The 23,616-nt window shown below is 35.9% G+C and overlaps 1 long non-coding RNA gene across 1 annotated transcript in view; it reads right to left on the bottom strand.

Moving 5' to 3' along the window:
• Nucleotides 1-10,541: 10,541 nt before the first annotated feature.
• LOC141570486 (uncharacterized) overlaps nt 10,542-23,616 on the bottom strand; it is a 76,897-nt gene continuing 63,822 nt past the window's right edge. Inside the window, exons 5-6 of the long non-coding RNA XR_016019666.1 lie at nt 14,211-19,771; nt 10,542-13,212 (exon numbers count right to left, since the gene is read on the bottom strand). This is a non-coding gene — a long non-coding RNA (uncharacterized LOC141570486). The remainder of the gene's footprint in view (nt 13,213-14,210; nt 19,772-23,616) is intronic.

The raw sequence follows: 23,616 nt of genomic DNA, 5'->3' as shown, positions 1-23,616 counted from the left end.
CATCATAGTTCACTCATGTTTAGGTATAATTAGGAAAATATTAATTCAATAAATTAATAAAGGTATTTCTTAAGCTTCAGCACATTCAGAGTCCAATGTTTCTAACTCACTCTTCAATTTAGTATTGTCGATGTGTGTTTTTCCAGACAATATTGCCCAACACTTTTTACCAAATGTATTGAGGATATGGCATTTCTTTAAAAATTTCTCAATACAAATTGTAGGTCTTTTCCCTCTACATTACTGACCTTATTAAAAAGTGTTAGTGGACAGTTGTATGTGTTTTGGGATCAAGTTGTATTATAACTTTTATACTTTATCATTCTTTCTAAGGTCATAGAAAGCACTTGATTATTGCTTTGCAAGAAAAAATGGAATCGTGACTATTCTTTCAAAGATGAATATGAGCTTCTTTAATAACAAATGTATACCCACTGCTCCCTTTCCATGTTTTCCTGAAGATACAATAAACTTTTTGTTTTAATGTTTAGTTATAATGTGATCTTTTAGATGGTATTTAAAAAGGCAACTAAACTCAACAGATGTAGTATTAACCAGGCATTTAACTCAAGTGGAGATGAAAATATGAAAGCTAGGATTTAGCTCTAGACTGTTTAGGCAACACCAGCTGACATAGATTGTGATTTACAGTCACAGATTGTAAAATGCATCCTAACATCAGTGATGTTAAAAATGTGAACAAAAGTCTTTAAATTAATGAAATATGGTAATTTTGCATTAATAACTTTTAAGACTGAGCTGTCATTTTTTTCTGAATGATTTAGAAACATGTAGTTTTGTGAATAATATTTATTCCTAAGGGAAGCACTAAGATTATTTAATCCACCTAAATTTAATTCATTAAATTTAAAGGAATGCCTGTATACGGACTCTAGCATCCCATTGACTAATTCAACCAGCTTACTACAGAGTTTACTAAATATCTAAGTGATTTAATTTATCCAACTACTTATTCCCAAGACAGAGTGTATCTAGCACTCCATAACAAACACTTAGCATTTACTATGTGTAAATCATTACTCATAGCAACATTTTAACTTAGGTAACTACTAGTTTCCACATTTTTAAGATGAGGCCACAAGGGCACAAAGCAGTTAGTGAATAGTGGGTCAGGACTCGAACCCACACATCTGGCCCAAGACTCCAAAGTCTGAGCTTTTAAGGTAGGCTATACTGCTCAACAAGTGAAGTTATTTGGCTACACTTCTGGTTTTCAAAAGATCCCATAGTTGATTTAAAAAATGATCCCTTAAAACTTTCCAGATTATGAAAGCACATAAGAGGGGAAAAAACAACTCCGAATTTAAACAAACAAACCAATTGGGTTTGTCAAGGTCGTAAGTATGAGTGAAACCAGCTGAAGAAAATGTGACCCAATCAGAGTTTTATCAAGTCTTAGTAACAAATGCCCTTGGCAAACAAACATAATCAGAACAAAAATTATTTTCCAGTACCACTGAAAGGAAAAATGTTGGCAGTGACTATGGAAATGTGGTAACTGGTAATTATTCAGTCGAAGGAGAATATAAACTGCGACTTACATAGACTTCAGATGCCAAACAAAACTATTACAATGAAATTCTAGGAAACAAAATGTAAACAAAAACTCTCCAGGCTACAGCATTTCCCCACTATTGTATATACATACAAAGGTGAAACTGAATCACCACTGAGGACAAAGCAAGTGATGACATCAGCTAGTCCTCAGAATGAAATCCTAATAAAAATGAAACCGAGTTTATTAAACTCAATTGTCTGAAGTAAATGAATTTCCTCTTATTAGGGAATTTAAATAGTAGATTCTGCCTTACCAAAATGCAGAGCACAAAAATATTTATTGGCAAATATGAATCTTAGACTTCTTTGAAGATCGTTATTAAAAAATACAGAGATTCGGTCAAGATGGTGGAATAAACACTGTTCTTACCTTCTCTCACTACCTTATCAAAATTACAACTGAACTATACAACAATCATCACTGAGAATCACCTGAAGTGTAGCTGAACCACAGCTCTACAACTAAGGACACAGGGAAGAAGCCATCTTGAGACTGGTAGGAGGGACAGAGATGTGGAATGGGGTGGTCTCACATCCGCGTGTGACAATTAAAAATTGTGAGGGATATATCAGCTGCAGAAGTCCCCCACTAGAGAAGCAAGGAGTCTCAGCCCTATACCAGGATCCCCAGCCAAGTGTTCCAGTGCCGGGGAGAGAAGTCCCCATACTTCTGGCTGTGAAAACAAGCAGAGCTTGTGACTGAATAGGACGAGGGCAGTTGCAGTTCCAGGCGCCCCTCTTAAAAGGCCCCAAACAGACTTACTTGCTAATGGACTCACTTACTTTGAGCTCCAATGCTTGGGCAGCAGCTTGAAAGGCACCAGGGAGGAACTGAGTTGACTGGCTTCATACAAGGAGGAACTGAGTTGACTGGCTTCATAGTGAGGGCAGGAGAGGCAGTTATCTCCCAGACAGAAAAGCTGGTGGAAGCCATTGTTTTTTGATTGAGCTCCCTCCCTCCCTGTGTGCAGACACAGGTGGCCACTATATCTGAGTCTCCACTAATCTGGCTAACATTTTTGCTCTGCCCTGGTGATTCCCTAAGACTTTGCCCCACCAAACTTCCAGGATCATCCAAGCAGCTTTTCCATGTAAAAGGCTTGTCTTGGCTCATGCTGCAGACTGTCCTAATCTCTCTCAAATGTTCATAAAGCCCAAACAAGCAGTATCTGGCTTTGGCATGTCCCATACTTCTGGCTGAGCAGACATAAGCCTGGCACTAGTTACAGGTGGCGTCAGTTTATAGCTTAGCCTCCCAAGGCACCTCCAAGCCCAGTGCAGGTGACGGCCATCTGGGGATAGCTTTGTGGCTCATGCCAGGTGGTCCTGGGCAGGACATTGGTTGCAGCTGAACTTGGCCTACAGTGGGACCCTTCCAGGAGGCCCCCAGGCTGGCACCCCAGTGGCCAGCTTCAGACTCAGCTGGAGTATCATCCAACAGCCTTAGGGGACAACACACCAAAAGGGCATACTGGGCAGGGATCAGAGGCCTGCTAAAGTGAATCCTGCTCTGCGGTGTCAGTCAGCTCCTCTATTGTGGTCACAGACATTCCTCAAAACCAATCAGGCTGATGATCAGTCCTTCCCATTGACATGCAAACTGCAACCAAGGCTCAACTGCAACAGGAGGGCACACACAACCCACACAAGGGACATACCTGGAGTATCCAGTTCAGGTGATCAGGAAGACTGAACCACTGGGTCCCACAGGACACCTACTATATAAGGCCACTCGACTAAGACCAGGAGACATAGCAGCCCTACCTAATACATAGAGACAAATATAGGGGAGAGCCAAAATGGGGAGACAAAGAAACATGTTTCAAATGAAAGAACATGTCATTTTTCACAGAAAACACACTCTGCTTTTCTGCTTTGGTGGCCAGAGGCACTTATTTATTTATTAATACAAGAGTTATTGGTTGAATATTTACTGTGCGTATCAAGCATTTTTTTTAGGAGCTGGATTCATGACTGTGAAGCAGCAGTCTTGTGCATTGATTACATGAGGATTAATTTGTTAAGATAGAGTGAAATAGATTTCTTCATGTGTTGATATTTTTAAAAAGATACATTCAGACTAATGCCATGCCTAATGGAATCCTTCATGCTACATGAATAAAAGCAAGTTATTATGGCAAGCTTTGCAGTTGAAACTGACAGCACTGATTTTACCATAGGTGTATAGATATACTGAGTAAACATAAGAATTATTATACTGCTATCACTGCTAATTTATTTAAAGTACATTATTGTTAAAAGGTATTTTATGTGCTAGAAAATTATGTCTTTTCTAGGACAGACACCTGCAACATCCGAATGATATTGAGTTTGTGTGCTTAGGCCTAAATTAAACATTTGAAATTTACCTTTAAAAAAAGCACATCAGTTGGCATCTTCAGTAAATTCATTTTCTTTTCATGCAGCATAAGGACTGATTTATAAGACCTTTACCAGAAAGCTAAAGCCAGATTATTTTTCTCCACTGATGTTTTTCCCCTAAGAATTACATTTAAATATTTTGTTGGGTATTTTTTCTGGCTCTGCTTAAATGTTTAGTCCTTAATGAAAAATTTAAAATTTTATTTGGATTTTAATTGGCATCTTCCTGTTTTGCTAGTATGTCATGCTTGCCTGCTTTCTTTTGATTTTTCTCATCCCAGCACTGCTTGTTGATTCTACCTGTTCTCATTGATAAATATAGTGAGTCAATGTTGATTCAAGAAATGTTCTTGTTCCCCTTGGAGATTTCAGACCTGAATTTTGTGCTGTTATACATGTAGAAACATAATGAAAGGTCTTAAGAGACAGTGTTAGCAGACTGCTTATAAGCCCAGCCCTGGAACCTAACTCCCAGGTTGAAATCATTGTTCTCTGTGACTGGAAGCTGGTTTCTATGCTTGGGTTTCTGCATCTGAAAAATGGAATTTCTAGTAGAACTCAGCTCATAGACTTCTTGAAAGGATTAAATATGTTAAAATATATGAAGTGTTGAGAACAGTGGTGGACCCATAGTAAATGCTGTGTAAATGTTTATTATTATGTAGCTTTAAATTCAGTTTTGTGTTTTTCCCTAATGTACTTTGAGTTATTTCCCTGTATCTTAACTTGTATCTTGCACAGTCGTTCTGTGTGTCAAGACAGTTAGCTAAAAAATTAAAGTTCTATTAAGAAAGAGCAGATTTTATGGAACGAATTGAATACATTTTAGAATCCTGCAGTGTCAGGAATTACTAGAGATACTCTCTTTAAGTATCACAAACATTTTCTTTCTCATACAAGTTCAGGAATGAACCTTCCAATTATAGAACTCTAACTTCCTTACAAAGACATGTTTTTCCCCCAACTGTTCCGTGTGACTTTTGTGGGATTCTACCTTTTCTCACCTCTGCAACAGGTTAGCACCTAGTTCATGGCTAGATGTCCAATACATCCTGTTGCTAGACTGGCTGTGAATTTCTCTAACATTGTGTGTTCCAGTGACTTTCTACAGGGTCATCCTATTATGGTAATGAGTTGTTCTGTGAGACCCTTTAATATCTCTGCCATACCAATGAGTACCTTTAAATACATTTGCATTATAAAAAACATTTTCTGTCATTCTCTGACAGAATATAGGCAAGAATAGGCTTTTGAAGGACGAAATTTAAGGGAGAATGTTTCAGAACAAAAATAGGTTCTTAAGGAATACTGGAGAGAATTAAATTCCATTACTTATGTTTTTTGAAGGGCATACCGCTGCCAAGATGTGAAATAACCAGGAGAACTATTGTAGAGGTGATGACAAACTTTTCCAGTAATAGCTACAAATGATCTCATTCTCTTCCAAACCAAACCGGGCAATGTTTTTAAAGGGATACCTGGTAACATTGCAGTATCTAGAAGAAAATAAAAAGGTAGGGAGACATCCTACCTGGTGACTGATTATACCCCAGAGACTGGAGAAGACTGAACATTATTGACATAGGCAATTTAACGTGAGAAGTTTCAGATGTGTAAGGAATGTTGAGATTTCTGATGAAGAAAACACAGTACAATAGTGATATGTAATTAGAGCTTCAAAAATTAATGTACTTTATGTTCATTTAGTTAAAAAAAAAACCCACAAAATTACAAAGAACAAAAAGATATTACATTAAAACAATCATTTGGGATTAGAGTCATAATATGAGACATTTTCAAGGTGGAGAATATGAAAATACAGTTGATTTTACAATAATAGTGAAACTTCTTGCAATACAAGTTGTGTATTGGAAATGTTTCCATCAATGACATTTATATTCTTATATTAATTAACATTTTTGAGCAATTTGATGTTAATTCCTGCTTCCAAAGTGTAATTAAAAGAATGATGTCTAACTCAGCTTTGAACATTTGAAGTCTTCTCACCAATAAGTGGTAGATAAATTTTCCAAAGGCTTTGCATCCATGTTGTTTTGGGGAAAAAAATATAGCTTTGACCATGATCAGGCAGAAAAGGTTGTCCAAATCATTGGACAATCATTCACTACTCAGAACATTGTCCAAATGTTCTTTTCAGTGCAATTACTGACTTCTGCTACTGCTAACATGATATAAAGTTGGTCACACTTCCTAATATGTTTGTTCCTGCTGGGTGTGGCTGAAGTAATGGAATTATTGGCTCCACATTTCACTGAGGGTGTTTTCACCTTCAGTGGGCATGTGTCTCTCAATGGTCAGGGGAAAAGTGACAGAAGACAGTTATGGGGGCCATACAGGAGCACCCTGGATTTCCTCTGTCAGGACCCCAGCTCTCAGTCCACAGGACTCATGAAGAAACTCTGTGCACAGAAGAGAAAAAGGGGCAGAAAGCTGAGCTTTGAATGTTTTTTTATTTTATTTTGAGAGCTCCAATTGGCTTCATATGAGTGCAATTAAGCTTCTGAATTTGTATCATTTTAGTGTAACAACACACACACACACAAACACACACACACACATTTGGTTTTTGTTCTCCTAATACCTACTCTATTAAATTACTGATTATATTGTAACAATATTATTTATTTAAATCATTTAGCCTCCAGCTTAATCATTCAAATCTGTTTTGTCTTTTCTTACTAATTTATACAATTGTTTCAATCTATTTTTTCTTATATGTATGCAGTTCACTTATTTTTCTTTCATGAGTTTTGTTTTTATTCCATCTTATCTATTTTTATTCTGGTTTCTTATTTGCCGTGTTTTTGTTTTGTTTTGTTTTTCCTGATAGTTTCTTCTTTCAGTTTACTTCATTTTAAAAATCACTAGCTAATGTATCATATACCCTCCCTTTAAACTTTTTTTTTTATTACTCTCGTAGGTTATTAAATTATAAACAGGAAACATGACCCATGTGATAAAGTGGTGCTAGAAAGTTAATTTGTGCCTCAAGAAGGAAGGCTGATCACTTTTGTCTGTGTCTTCCTGGCCCTTTTTACATGACCAACTTTCTGCCTAGTTTAAATTGACAAAAATTCGTTTGGTAAGTGAATTCAATAGTAAACTATGAGTTTTACTTATAAAAAGTATTCAATTTAGAAGCCTTCAAATTATCACATAGATGTAAATTCAGGCCTTGCTTTTTATATTACTAGGAGTGAAATTTTCCTATGAATTTTGCCCAGTGGTTTCATGTAATTGTATTACACTGTACTGAGGGCTTCTTGGAACATGTTTCGAATTTTGCTTTCACGTGTTTTATTTATTTTTTATTCAGATATAATTGACATATAAATTATATTAGTTTCAAATGTACAACATAATGAGTTATATTTGTTTATATTGCAAAATGATCACCACAATACGTCTGGTTAACATCCATCACCACAAAGTCACAATTTTTTTCTTTCTTGTGATGAGAATCATGTGTTTATTTTAGAACTAAAGGACAAATGCACAGGATCAAGAGGAAAACTGGAGGGGTATCCTCCCCAGCTTTTAATAAATCAAACAGCCAACAAACAAACAAATAGAAAAAAGAAGAATTCACTACTGAGTCACACATTTCCTTCCAACTATCAAACCAAATATGTAGTTTCTTCTAATTGAGGTTGTATTTGTCACTTTATAATTAAGTCTTCAACTTCTATCTACAACCCAGGAGAACAAATTTCTTCATGAGGCCATAAGGGACTCACTGATGTTAACAGGAGAAGATCTGAAGAAAGCCTAAAGCAAAAGTACAAAACAAATGTAGAAACTACACATAAAGAACTGGAATATGGTTGGGAACCAATAAGAACTGACCCCAAATTTTTACCCATTCATATATAATGATCTTTGCAGATGTTAGTTAATGGTTTTCACTTCTGTAGTCTTGACAAGCCCTGGAATTCATCAGATCTGGAAGCAAACATTTCAACAGTTCCCAGAGAATTTCTGGCCTCCCATATCCAGGAAGTTATGGAAGTCTCATGAGGAATCCTGTTCTTGCAATAGTTATGGTCCACTTTGCAAATTCCGAACAGTTGAAGTAGGATCAGTAGCAACTACTATTTATTTGCTGCCCACTCCATACCAGACACTGTGCTATCAGGCTGCTTACCATCTTACAACAATAAAAGATGTTATTATCTCCATTTTTAAATGAGAACTGTGAAGTTCAGTTAACTTACCTCAAGGTCACACAGCCAGTAAGTGTCAAAGCTGAGGCTGGACTCCAGGTCTTAAAGACTATATTCTTAACCACCAGTTAACACTACCCTCAATAAATAACAGCCAGATTCTGAATAGTTACTTAAAGTCTAAAAAGAGTGGACATGTAAAATTGTCAAATGCTTTTAAGTTAACCTTGAATTCACTGGGAGATAAGCAGATGCATTTGGAAAAAGTTCTTCACTCTCATTATTGTGAGCTTATCAGCACCATTTATAATTTAATGATACATGGTACCATGTTAATGTCTGTGGGCAAAAATAGCATAAAGGCCATAGCTACCGACTGCAAAGGATATGAGAAATCAAGTGATAAAGCCAAAAAGTTCAATCTGTAAAAATTACACCCAGTGTAGTATATTAAAATCGCACAAATCACAAGAGGGCATAACTTTTCTTTACGATTCCAGGCCTGTCTTGGCTTAAGCATCCTCAGGGTTCTATCTTCCTTTCCTTGGCTTTTTCCTTAGCCTCTGTCAGTCCCTTCCTCTCTATTTTAACGAAAATTTGTTTGAGAAATCTTTCTTAAATGAAAATTTAAAATGTTAGTATAATTCTGATGCAAATCTCTAAATTCATAAACATAATTAAAACACTGTGTTCAAATCTTGGATTCAAGATTCAGAATCTTGGATAGAAGATTCTGTTAACCCTTGGTTTTCCTGTAATAATTTACCAAATTCCAGCACATTTTTTCTTACATCTCTAAAAGAGGAAATTATCTCTTTTATTTAGGTCCTTGTTTCTTCCTATCTGTGCATGACTTCAACTTTGATTTACTATTTCTGCAGGTCCACTGTCTTTCTACAAATCCATTGCTTTGATCTCATACTCTTCATGTCTACGCAGTTGGTTTCCACTTGCTCTCCATTGGAGGGTTGACTTTGGAGGCTTCCTGGCAAGTAGCATAGTTCATTTTTGTTCATCAACCATTTATTGAATATTTCTAAATGCCAGGCATCATGTTGAGTGTTGGGATGTAAATGCAAGAAAAGATACGCATCCTTCCCAAAGGCATTTACAAGTCAGTGGATTAACTTTTCCTGCTTGAGTAAAGAATATTTCCTGTTTCCCACACTCCATCTAAACCAAATTGCACAATACTGTGTTTCCTTTGAAGTATTTTTTTAGTTTAATATCAAGAAATCCTTTATCTCAATTACAGATTTTTCCTGCTATTTTCAGTTATCCCTCGTTAAACCTGGAGAGCAATGAAATATCTGAATCTTCTGTACTTTCCATTGTCACATCCCTCTGTGGTTTTCCCCCGAAATTTCCTTCTCATGAACATCCCTTCCTTTCATCAGCATCTTAACTCAGCCTCTCTGGCCAGTGTGTCTGTAATTGCTCTTATTGTACCAGGCATCCAAATTAGATCATTCTCTTTAATGGAAGGAAGCAGATGAGAGTCAGTTAAGATTTTTCTAGGAGGAAAGTTTGCTACTTTTCTGCCTTGAGGACTGAAGAATTTCTATCTTAGTAGCAGCAGGTGGTAGTTAAGCATGATGTTCCTGGAGTCAGGTTGCATAGGTTCAAATTCTCACACCGACCATGCCTTGTTGTGACCTTGGGCCAATTATTTCAACTCTTTAGGCCCCACTATCCTATTCTGTTACGTTAGCTTAATAATAGTCCCTACCTGTCAGGGTTGTTGGGAGGACTGAGTGGGATCCAGCACTTAACAAATTTAGAAGAGCACAAGTAAGATGCTAAATAACATTATCTATTATTAAAAATAATTATCATTGTTGCATGACCTCAATGAAGAGTGATGTAAAATTGGCTTAGGATTTAAAATTTGCTATGGTCCCATGTAGCAAGATACCAAAATAATTATAATACAAAAAATAAGTTCTAATAATTTGGTCTAATATTTTCATTTGGGAAATACATCCTAAGGAAATAATCCAAGATTCAGTGACTCAGGCACAGAAATACTCATCACATCAATTATTTAAAAGAGCATAAAGCCACCTCTAGATGTACCTCTCACTTAAATATTAGTATATATTAATGTACTAGTAAATGTTATATTAAAATTATATATTGGTTATATATAATTAGAAAATTGTTCATGAATAGCATTTTAATGAATGCCTATTATTTCATTTACTGATATACCATCATTTACTATTTATTTAATACTCATTCAATAAAACTATACGTAAGTGTTCTTCAATTGTTGAGAAATGCTTATAACAAGTAAAAAAATGTTAGAAAATTGTATATATAACACAGACACAACTCTGAAAAATAATATACATAGAAGGAGAGAAATATATCAAATTTATTTGAGCAGTTAACTCTTGGTGGTAAGACTGGGTGATCTCTATATTTATCTGTATATAAACCAACATTTTTTTCTGCACTGAGCTTGTCAATTTATAATCTAAATGAAAAATGTTTTTAAAAATTGACAAGAATAACATGGTAGGTTTATAAAATGCCCTATAAAAATTGAAATCTAGTGAGAATTTTAATTATTGAAAGTCCTTTGGGGGGGTTTTAAAATATTTGAAGGAGGGGACGGCCTATTTTTAATTATCTTCTTCACTTAGTCAAATGCTTGTCCCCAGTGAACATTTGTTTTGTGGTTATTGACAAAGCAACAGACTGGTTGACAAAAATGTTTAGATTTTTAAATTTTAGTAATCAATCAGGGCAAATGCAAGAATTACAAGAGTTCTTTATGATACATATGAATCTTTTTCTGATTTCTTCTTTAGTTTTTTTCTTTCTTTTTTTTTTTTTAATGAGGCTATTGGGCCTGATAAAAACAAAGACCTTACATGTTGTGTATTTTTACAGACCTAGCAGCAGATGTAAAGGGGATGAGAGAAGACTTGAAGGACTGAGGGAGAGAAATGTGAAGAGGAGGCCATCAGAAGCTATAATAAAAGCCTTGTGATCATTGGCAGCATCTGGAACAGCTGGTAGCTGTGCAATTTCCACAGAAGGCTTCCTTAGAGAGTGAAAGGGGCTCAATTTTTGCTGCTGGACCAAGGAAGGAGCGGTGACGCTTACATGGACGACCCCTACAACAACTTCTCAATAGTAAACTCATCAGTCTTGTCGTCAGCACCTTCCTGAGAAGAGGATCCAAGATGGTACCTGAAGGTTTTAGAGCAGAGCAAAGTGGGTACAGTCAGAAGAGAGTTGAGAAGCTGCAAAGCCATTACTGGCTATAATTTCACCAGGAGCCCAGAATCCTCATTCTGTTTCTCTCTTCTTTCCTGGAACAGAGACTGTCATGTTCAGAGGGCAGGTTTCCTGAGACCACCCCAATTCTGATGTGAAACCACAGCACTCTCAGTTCTCTCATCCAGCATTCTCTTTTCTGTGCTTAAGCTTCAAACCCTCACCTAGAAGTTGTGGGAAGATAAACAAAGAAAGGCAGAACAGTGGAAGAAAACACCAATTTTGGTAGGAAAAGTCACAACAAAGATTCTCAGCTAAGATGGCAGAGTTCTCTGAAGACTTTGGTGTGGTTTGAATCCTTTGCCCTATTTGTGAAGACATCTTTGCTTTTAAAGTGATTCCCCCCACACACTTTTAGTTCATTATCATCGTCGTCGTCATCATCATCATCATCATCATCATCATCATCATCATCTGCTGTGTAGTGCCTTACAGTGAACAAAATGCCTTCATTGACATTATTCCATTTAATCCTCACAAGAACCCCATAAAAATTAATACTATCTTTTTAGAGATGAAGAAACCAAAACTCAGGTTTTAAATGTTTTTTCCAGCTGCTAACCAAAATGCAACTCCAAGTCAAATCTTCTGACTGCTGTTCATCCATTTGGTCCTATAATTGACATGGACTATCATGTCATTTTTCCCAAATGACATCTCGGTACTGACTTTATTCATGCTAAAGTGTGTTTCAAATTATCTACAATTTCTTTTGGGAACCTCGGTACTCTAGTTGTCAATGTTTATAATACTCAGAAATCTAAGTAGACTAGGAAGGGTTCTGATGCTTCAGTTCAGGATATTATTCTGATCTATTCGCATAATCCTAAAGTGGCAGACTTTTGGCAATATTCTATGTTTAAGTTTTTCTTGATATATTTTTCATAAATACACAGTTTTCTCAATGCTTCACTTTTGGTAGTAAAGGGAGAAAGTATGTTATTTTAGGCCCAGAAGCAAGACTGAAAAAGTTACGGGCAGAAAAATACATTGTCACAGTTCTCCAAATCTTACCTACGCACAATAAACATTTCCACTTCCCAGGGCCCAGTTGTCTTCAAAGAACTTTAAGCCCTGTTTGTAACTCAAAAGACCTCTTATACTCTGATAATAACTTGGTGTCAGACTCTGGAAACACAGAGCTGTCAAGTGTCAACATTTTGTAGAGAAGGGTCAAATTAGTATTTCCACATGAGACTTTTCTCTAGCTTTTACTGTTACTGGCTCTGGCACTCAAAGAAAGGCTGGACTGTTTGTTATTCCTTAGACCTGACTGAGAAAGAACTCAGCTCTGTTGCTCTCAGGGGATGGTAACATTACTAGATGGCAAAAGTGAAAGCAAGATGAATATTTCCAACTTTGGTAGGATTTAATTTTTTTTCCCTGTCTATGTTGGCTTATTCATACTATACAGTAAAACATCAAATCTTAGAAGTTTGTAAAAAAGGATTAGTAAAATTGTATCAATTTCAGTTTCACTGAAACACATTTTTATAGGATTCCATGGTTTTGATTAAAACATTTACGGAGCACCTACTCTGTAGAAGGCACTGTGGGAGGTAAAAGATGACTTATTCAATCATGGTCCTCTGGTAAGTCTTCCCTACATATATCTCAGGACCATGTAAGGTGATCAACTTACGTGCTTTAATGGTAGTCAACATTTACTTCAATTACAGCAGTCATTCCAAAAATACTTTTGAAGGTCTTCTAAGTGCAGACAATGTGGTAGGTCCTAAGTTATAGCATCTCCCCTACTAAGTTCTAAGCGACCTGAGGGCTGAGATTTAAACAGAAAATACATAATTAAAATGATATTGGCTATCTCAACAAAAGGGAAGGTGTAGACTCAGGGAATGACAGTAACTAGGAGTCCAGGTGTCATGAAATGGTGGATAGTCTCTTCTACCCTAAAATTAAACACCTCTACAGGTTTTAGGTTTTTGCATTTTGACTCAAGAATAAAAGTCCTGCAAGAGAGAATCCAATTGGTTTAGCCTGAGTCATGGGCCTACCACTTAACTAGAGGCATTTGGACAGATGATCTCAGCACACACATCAATGAAGTGGTAATTCATCCAATGGGATAAGAATGTATCATCAAATCAAGAGGAACAAATGCAGACAACCAAAAGCCAACAAATATACACTATATATGACAATAATACACAAAGACCGTTTATATTGTATGGGAGAAAAAATAGTTTTCCTTCTAAGTTCTCTGGCTGGTCTAATAATCACATTGACACGAGAGAGATTGACAGGGGGAAATAACCAAATTTATTACATATGTACATATGAGGGTTCCCTAAGAATATGGGACCCAAGGACAAATTGGGTAGTTGAAGTTTATATGCTGTTGTGGACTAAGGAGAGGGAGGCAGGGGTCTGGCACTTCAAAGAGGAAGTAGGCAATTCACAGGTAGATGAAAAATAGCAAATATTTGGTAAACAAATTCTTGCTGGGCCACCCAGAAACAATGAGACAGAGGAGAGTCTAACAAACAGACTTGGCAGGTTCCTCTCTGTCTGCCACACTTAGTTCATATTTTAATGCTAGTTTCATATTATGACAGTTTCCTTCCTTTAAGGTTTTACTATCTGAATTCCTTTAGGCAGGTAAAATGGGAGAGGTTGCAAGGCTATTCTTGAGTCTTCTGTGTTCTTAAAAAATAACCAGCTTAAAATAATTAAATTCCCAAAAGGCATATTTTGGGGGTTGCAAACTCTGCTTTCCCTCAATGCTTAAATTCTGGAACTTAAAAGGAAAATACTTACTTGAGGTTTTCTCCAGAAGGATTAACTCCCTTCTACTATCCAGTTCCTCTCATTTGTTCCGGGCCTTCATTGAAGAGGAATCTGAAAATAAATGCCCACAAACCCATTGCTGATATGTAGTTCTAAATAAGGTAAACTAAGACTAGGTAAGCCATAGAATTCTTAAGCAATTAACACTTTTTGCTTTTTGGTCATCTAAGGATTCATTTGTTTTTTTATCTGTACATCTGTGCTGAATTTTGCATCTTTTTTCTAAGTAAACCTTTTGTTTTTCCTTATAATTCAGAAAAATGAATTCCTCACCTTAGAGTTCTTATTCTTTTAAGCATTATGATAGCCACATTATTTAACATCTTGAAGGCTCAGTTTCCCGACTTATACAGCAAGAGCTAGATCAATCTAAGACAAATATTCTCTCCTGAGAACATTTATGATATTGTAATGGTGGCAGTATACTTTTAAGGATTTAGCAATCTAGTTTGGTTTATTGATTTATAGTGTACTTTATGTTGTGGTTTATTATTATTTTTTCCTCTTCTTTGTTTCTCGCCCTCACTGCCTGATTTAATTGCTCTTCTTTCCCAAGGCTACATGCATACCTCACTAATCTAGCTAATCAGCAGAACACTAACTTGCAAGAAACTGAGTCAGCCCTCATCTGGACGCCAGCAACCAGGCTACAATTCTGGACTGTGATTTTCTGTCTCATGACATATGAATCACCCCTAAGACCAGGTTTGAGATAACCATCACAGAACAAACTGGACCCCAGGAGATGTTCTCCTGGATGAGATGCATGATTAACTCCCCCTTTTGTTTGTTCTGCTTCTTCTTGTGCACCTATAAAACCTTCTGACCCTTCTAGGAATGGAGGAGACGGCCTTTGAGACAGTAGTCTACCATCTTCCCAGAATGCTGGCATTTTGAATAAACCTACTTTTCTTTCCACCAACTCTTTGTCTCTTGATCTTTGGCTTATGAGCAGAAAGCAGCTGAACCTGAGCTCTGTAACACTGTTAGACATCTAGGTCCTTGTTTTCCCTTTAGAAGCTTTAACTTTCAGTCAGTTTGGCCCAAGGAAAAAAAATTGAAAAGAGGTCAATTTTAACTCTTGTGCTTACCTTCTTTTCCTTTCATCGCTGTGTTTTTTTATTTTTTTCTCGTTTCTTCATGCCCACTTCCACATTTCCCTTTTCCTTCTTAGTGAGATAAATAGTGTACAAAGTGAACTGACAGATGTTTTAGAATAGTAAGTCTTGGGAATATAAACATTGTATCCTGAGTCCCAGTTTTATGCAAGTTGTTCAAATTTCACTGTAAATGTAGCCATATTTTCCAGGGTCCATAATGGTGGTTTGGCTTTCAACTATGAGAAAATGGAATCCTCAGTATAGCCTGGTGAATCTGATGATCTCAAGATTTGGATGGCCTGCCTCTCTCAGCTCCGAGGATTTCGTCATTAATTATTTGCCATGAAGGCAGATTACAGGGCTGTTCACATCACAAAGTACAAACTATATCTGATTATATGACACATCATGAGTTCTTTTGACTCCATAGGCAAATCAAAATTCCAGACAAGTATAACATTCATCTTTTTATGACTCATAGAAATTTTTCTTTCTTGTAAATAAAAACATATGATTTAAAAAAATTTCTATGGGAGTTCTGTCCCTAGACATTTTCTATTCTTCGTCTTTCTGTCTTAAGAATGGCAAACCCCTGCTCCTTTACTCTTAAAATACTCCTCAAGTCTTTATTTCACTCATAATCTCTTATCACTGATTGGCTGGTTAGAATTCTCCACCTAATACTAACAGCTTGACATCTAGAGCAATATCATTTTCCAAGGGAGCTCTGGGAATCTCTGGTGATCAACAGAATTTTCTCAGATTGTATTTTATAATATTTATGATGCTTGATAACAAATTATGAATATAATTGTTTCTCTAGCTTCATCTAGTTTCAGTAAATAAAATAAAAAAAATTACTTGTTAAAATATCCCAGCACCCAATATCTGTGTTAAATTGCCTTTCTTAATAGTGTAAAATTCTAACACACTTAGAGGGACCAAAAACAATGCCATCATTATAAAGATTTTGTAACCGTGAATATTGTAGGGCCTGGCTTGGACGAAGTATTAATAATAGTTATTGAGAACCTACTCTTAAAAGACAAAATCAAAAAACAAAAAAAACCCAACTTCTTATATTGAAATGATTTCAAACTTTAAAAAGTAGAAAAAAAGAACAATAATAAAAGGAACGCTAGTGTATCCTTTTACCCAGATTCACCTGTTGTTACCATTTTAACCCCATTTGCTTTATCATTCGTCACTTGCTCTCTCAGTGAGTACCTATTCTTTTGCTATGGTCCTTTACCTGCTTGCTATTTCAAATCTTCACCCTAACCTTATGCGATAGCATCCATATTGTAGATATAAGGGAACTCAGGCTTTAAGACATAAAGAGATAAAGTAGACATGTTATTTTTGCCTCTTTTTCTCCTTATACATATATCCTGACTTTCCTTGGGGAACTCTTACTCTCCATCTATGTGGTTCAAATAATTGGATCCCCACCCCTACCCCAGCTCCAAGGGTGGGTTCCTATTCCAGGCTTAGCAAATGAATGTGGTGCAACCTCTTTGCTACAGAGATTGGTTCAGAGATGGGCATATAACCAGACTCAGGTAAATTAGATCCAATCAGCATTGGCCTAGGACATTTTTCTAGAATAATTGAGAAAGCAATTATCTTTCCCTTGGAATTGTTAAGTTGTAGAATGTAAGTTTGGAGTTGTTAGAGATCTTTTTTCCTACCACAAAGAGATTATTGTGAAAGGAAAAGAGGGCTGACAGAAAGAGCCATAGATTTCTGGAATCAGTCATATGAGCCAACAATTTCCCTTTATGCACAAACCAGGTTGATTTGGCATTCTGTCACTTACCACTGATTCTTACTATTCAAAAAGCTATGCCCTCCTCCTTGTAGGTTACAAGACTATTAAGTGTTAGGAGATAGGATTTGAACTAAGTTCTGTCTTTGGTCAAACCCCTCTCTCTTCCAAGTAGAGAATTTACCTTTTGCCACTGAGAGTTGGAGACTAAGGAGGAGAAAACTGCACACATGCAACTTTTTAGAAATATATTTCAGTAAGTCAGTTTGTTTTTTAACATGTCTGACACATATGTGCTTGCAGAATATCATACTCAGTACTGTGGCAAATGAAGAAGGAAGTAGAAATCAGAGTAACTCCTTGTTTAATGGTTATAAATTAATGGAGGATGAAAGACATAAAAGTCATAAAAAGTAAAACAGGCAAAAAGACAAATTGAGAAGTTTGATCATTTTGAAATGGATGAAAAATTGATGAAATGTTTCAATCTTCAGCAGAAAGTGAAAGGCCATATTATACGCACAAATCATTACTCATTTCTGGTATTTCCAACATTATCCACAGGGTAACTGGCCTCAGATCCTTTAACATAACACTAGAGTCAACTTCAGTTCGCTCTTTCTTGCTTCCATTAAAAATTCTCTAAATAAGTCTAACGATTCCGTTTCTAGAACATTATTTTGTTTCATATTTCCATAGGCCTGGGCATTTTTATATTAAGCCAGGACTCTTACAATCATACACTTCTGCTTTCAGGCAGAGGGCACTTTTTCACCTAAGAAGGTACTAAACTAGTGTTTTTAAACTATGAACCATTGTCAATGAGGACATTATAGAATTGATTTAGTAAGTCATGATTTCTTTTTAAATGAAATAGAATAGTATAGTTGCAAAGGTAGGTATTGCAATACAAAAATTTTCTTTTTTTTTTCTATAGATATGAGCACTGATATAGATGTGGGTATTAAATTAGATCTAGATATATGATGTGAATGTGTATGCACTTGTGTGCATGTGTGTACTGAGTTGTCATATAAAATATATTTCTTACAATGGGCTATGAACAAAAAAGTTTGAAAGCCAATGAACTGAACAGAGCAGTAATCAGCAATCATCAAAGAGAATATATTAGTAAAGTCTATAAATTGTGCAAACATTGCTGTAGGAATCATCATTATAAAATACAAGTTTGTTTTTTCATTATCCTTGCTGACAAAATTATAGTGGATACCAATCTTCATAAATTCTAAGCACATTCTAAGCACACAGATGGTATTTCCTGTGGAATAGTCCTCATCTGTCATTGCTCTCTGAGCGGCAATCCTCTCCTCTTCTTTCTGCCAAGTGACAACACCACTTCCATTCAGAATCTTGTACAAAATTCACCTCCTCCACCAAACTGTGAGGAACTTTGCCTTGGGGAAAGTTAGTTTACACCTTATTTGATTAAATTGTTTTAAGTTTATTACTAAAACAGTACATGCTTATTGTAGAAAATACAGAGGAAAAAGAGGCGTAAAGAAAAAGAGACAAGGAAAATCATCCATATTGTTCTGGAAGTATCTATTCTTAACATTTTGGTAGTTAGAAATCATTGTTAGAATAGACAAATTTAATTTTGAGATGTTGAAGGGGAATCATAATAATTCCCCCCAATTATTCCCCAGTTAAAGCTTAAATAAAATACAACTAGTGTGGGTACAATCTTTGATAATTAAATAATCAATAATTATCACTCCTGAGTTTTAAATACTAGAAGAACAGGGATTTAACCAAGACCACCTGTAATTAAAGGACATTTATAAGAATTGATGTAACTTACTAGTTTCATCAATAAATAGTCTGTGCAAATTTTGCTTTGATTCAGAAAAGCTAATCAGATTGTCACAGTAATGTACTGGGTTGGTAAAACATATGATATAGTGGTTACAGCTGATAAGGAACTATTGAAAAATCCATGGAAACAAAACATGTGAGAAACGTTAGACTAAATATTGTAGAGAAAAACAGAATAGGTCTATTAACTCTAGTTCAAATTTCCATAGTCTTTCCCCCAGCCTCATCTCTGACAATCATCTTTCTAAATAAATCAGTGATAAAGCTAGTAAAAATAACAAGAGTTTTGATGAAATGCTGATATAGTTTCATTCTTCTACTTGAACATAGCAGGAAGTAAATTTGAGGTTATGAATATTACATTTCATTGCCTGGTTAATGGTCGTATACCTGTCTTGTCCCCACATTTCTGGACCAAATTTGGAGCTTCCATTAAAGTCAAATGGTGCTTTGCCCTGAGGCAGGGAACTGACAGGTTTTAGGAACAGAGTGAGGATTTGCCCCACGGGGAATGAGTAAAGGAAAAGGAAGGTAGCTTTTGTTAAAGAGAGCAAAAAAGTCTGCCTAGAAGTTGGAATAAAAAAAAAATCAAACTTTTTCAGATATCTTTGTCATTTGATGTAGAAACTGAGGCAATGTTTGAAGTTAGAGATTTAGCAGTTTATCCTCATTCACCTTTCAGAAACAGTAGTACCTGTGAGCAGTAGGCTCCTGTGGTCTCTGTGGTCTTCTCTGAGGTCTTTTCTTATCACAGGTGATGGAAATGTATGATGGGAATTTACCGAAACACTGAGTGTTTAAGAAATTAAGATTGCATCCGGGGCTTTCTGAAGGGAGAGAAGAGAAAAAGTTACTGCATACTTCTGCAAATATAACCCTTAGAGAAGTGGATAATGACCAAAGAAATGCAAAAGAAAAAAAAAATCATTTTATATCCTTCTAGGAAAGTTCTGTAAAAGAAGGCAGAGCCAGCTTTTGGCTGAATTTCTACCAAAACTAACAGAAGGCAAAAATATTAAGCATCTTAGTATCCTACACTTATTGTCTGCCTTGTTTTCTCTAGGCTTTGAAGGATGTACATTGCATTTCTTCTCTAGCAAGCCAGTTGTTCTGGAAGTCCCTGCCTGGCTAGCCTCTTCCCTTGGAAAGAATGGACAGCAGCATCTGTTGAGCTAAACTGTTTGAAATTGCTGGTGACAGGAAGTAGACACCTTAGATCTGCTACTGCTTCAATCCCTACAATTCTGCTTTGAGGTAGGCATTGCTGTTCATAGGAAACTGTTGAGAAATGAAGTCAGAGGGCTGATAAAATTTGCCTAAAGTAGGCTGACTTGGTTTGTCTGTGTTGGAGTTGGGGTTTAGATGAGGTGTGATTCTGAAACTAATGATGAGTTATTTTATCAGAAAAGAAAAGAAAGTTATAAAGAAATTCCTGAAATGTTTTCCTTCAGGTCCAAAATTAAAAGTGTTTCACTAAGTATGTTAAGGTGGAAAGGGGATCTACTCTCTTTGGAAACAAAAATGGGGAAAAATGGGAGAAAGCTAAAAGTAGAAGATCAAAATTACTGCAGTGAAGAACAGAATCAACTGTATAGAACAAGTCATATACCTGGGACAAAATAAAAGCAATAATTTGCCTCTTAATGAAGAATAACAAGATATAATACATAAATGCAATGGTAGTTCAGATTACAAAAGGAAATTTAGAAACTCAGGAGAACATAGACTGTTTATTTAAAAAAAAATCTTAAAACTCTTTATTGTAAACAGTGTTAGAACCTTTAACAATTTTTAACAACTCAGACCCACATTACGATTCCAGGACATTATTTTTGTCAGCTGTATAAAATAAATCATGAAATGAGTCTTCTGAGTTCATTTATCAATGTGTACGTGTACCCAGGTCATGCTTTTTGCAACTTCAAATGTCTGCTTTCCTCCCTAAGTAACTAGAGGAATTCATTCAGTCTGTTGGTTTATTATGGGTGGTTGCTTCACTCTGAGATGTAGACCAAAATACACTGAAAAAAATATGTTTTTCTGTCTTTGAGTGAGGCTGTTATATATGTAAATAATCAGCACTTGAGTTCCTTTTTTTTTTTTTTTAAGAAACATTCACTGAAATGCAAACTTTCACTATTTCTCTGTACAATTGATCTAGGCCATTTAGTTGAGTAAAATGCATTCAGTTAGTCACTCAAGAGGTGGTATCTTCCACTTGAAACAATCTAGAAGCAAGGTTAACCAGGGTCCCTGTGTTACTCATGGGCTCTGCATGTACAGTGACAAAAGTCACAAAAAGCCTGTTACTTTTCTCATTTTTAATGGCTTGTTCTTTTTCTTTTTAAATTTTTTATTCCCTTTAAATTAACACTAGGGATCTAATGTACACATCTGGGCTTTAAAATAATGGTTACAAAAGTATCTCTGAACATACAAACAAGTTATAACATCACTAAACACAAACTCTTAAATGTTGATTAAAATAAATTTAAACAATTCAAAATACCACTAGTGAAAAACTGTTAGGGAAATATAGTTAACTCTCATAGTACATTGCTTCTTTTGTTGTTATGTTTTATATTATTTTGTTCATTTTTAAAAAGTTCTTTTCCATCTGTTATCCAACTTTTTAGTCACCTGACATTTCCCTGAAAATGTACCAGAGGTTTAGTTCAATGAATAGCCTGGATGGGGGGAAAAAAAAATTGAAACTGAAATCAACCTTAGATAAATTACAATAATGAATAGGGCTGGGCTGGGATTAGTGTTATTTGCCTAAGAGCAAAATTTAAGAATGTACCAAAAATCTCAGTAATTAACATATTTTAATGCAGTGTTTTAAAAATAAATAAAAATTAACCCCCCAAATCCAAGATGAGCAAAATAAAATTTCCAACAAAGGCTGCTGCTTGCTTGCTTTACCACCCTGCATTATTACATAACCATAACATTTGTTTCCTATCAGCCCATAGTTCCCAGCTAGGTGGTCTATGAAGGTTGACAGTGGTGGGTGAATAGTGTTTTATTGTAGAACATTTATTAACTTTTTCAACTTGGTTCAAATTTGGGAGGAGATTATCTATCTATCGATCTATCATCTATCTATCTATCTATCTATCTATCTATCTATCTATCTATCTATCTATCATCTATCTATCATCTATCTATCTATCTATCTATCTATCTATCTATCTATCTATCTATCTATCTATCTATCTATCATCTATCTATCTATCTTACCTCCAACATAGCTCTGACCAGCACAGATAATGGAGTGAGTCCCAAGCAGCTAAGTCAGAATTCATCAGCACATACCTTTGTGTCTGAAGATGAGCGTATTTAATATTCTAGAAATTTGCTTCAGACTAAACTAGAAGTTACCTCATGGGATCTAAAGGAATTAAAACAAGTTCTAGTTTTCTTATCAATATTTAGAAAGACAATCAAGTGAGTCTTAGAACAAATTAAGGCTCTGAAACATGGCTGGGAAAAAAATGACAAAACAGAATCTGTCCTTTGGGCACATCACGAGAAGGCAGAGTTCTTTGAGAAAGACAACAATGTTGGGAAAAACAGAAGGCTGCAGGAAAAGAGGAAGACCACATAGGAGGTGGGTTGACTCCATAAAAGAAGCCATAGGCAGGAGTCTACAGGAGCTGAGCAGGGCTGCTGAGGACAGGACACTGTGGACATCACTCATTCTTAGGGTCACCAGGCTGACTCAATGGCATGTAACACATATACAAGGTCAATCTTAGCACTACTCTAAGCAAAATATGTGCATTTAATCCACAGTATAGTACCCCACATGGATTAATTGCCCAATATGTGTTAGCTCTCTGATCTTTAAAGTTCTCACGGGTGCTAAAAACAATCAAACAAACAAATAGTGGTTTTAGTTGTTAAGTAGAAAGTAATAGTAATAATAAATAGTTAATTCAAATTTGTTAAGAACATTTGAAGGCCTTAAATTATTGAATTTGGTATCCTCAAAAATTATTATTTTTTGCTGGGTCTTTTGTATTTTTTTACAAGACCATGAAGATCTGGATCCCATCTCTCCAAACCAAAAGTATCAGATTCTGCCTTCTCTCAAAGTGTGTAAGTCTTTGAGGTCATGTTCAGTGTAGTGTCTTAAACAGCACATTTTTTTTCAAGATAAATGCATATTGAATTAAATGCTGTGAATCTGAATTATAGTGACAGCTTCACTACCAATTTTTGCCTTGTTTTTGTCCAGGATTCAAGGGGATGGTGGCTTTCACCTGCCTGGCTAACCTCAGCCTGGAGCAGCGCATGTGAGGATGATCAAAAGTGTCCAGAAAGAACCAGTCCCCAGGAAATTCAACCTGCACTACGCTGTGTGGGACCCCCAGGAAGAAGTTCAAAAGATTTTTAGGCAAAATTATACTGTTTTCTGTTATTAGGATTCCAAGCAGTCTGAATCCCTCTCCTACACCTTGTGAGGATCTTTTTCCTATGTATAATATCAAAATTAGAGACAAATGAAAATTTGTGTGTTATAGAAAAACTCAGACATAGACAATAACAGCAAACTGTAATACAATTTCATGAGTGGAAGATTAGAGAGGAATTTGCCATTCAGATAGCTCAAAGATCCCCTACAAATGAATTCTAAGTTTCTGGTATTTCTTCTTTTCCCCCCAGT

Source organism: Rhinolophus sinicus, chromosome 17 (assembly GCF_057876585.1).
Source record: "Rhinolophus sinicus isolate RSI-liver-muscle chromosome 17, RSI-T2T, whole genome shotgun sequence".
Lineage (NCBI taxonomy): Eukaryota > Metazoa > Chordata > Mammalia > Chiroptera > Rhinolophidae > Rhinolophus > Rhinolophus sinicus.
Note: the sequence above shows the minus strand (reverse complement) of the source record. Positions and strands in the feature narration are given on the sequence as shown.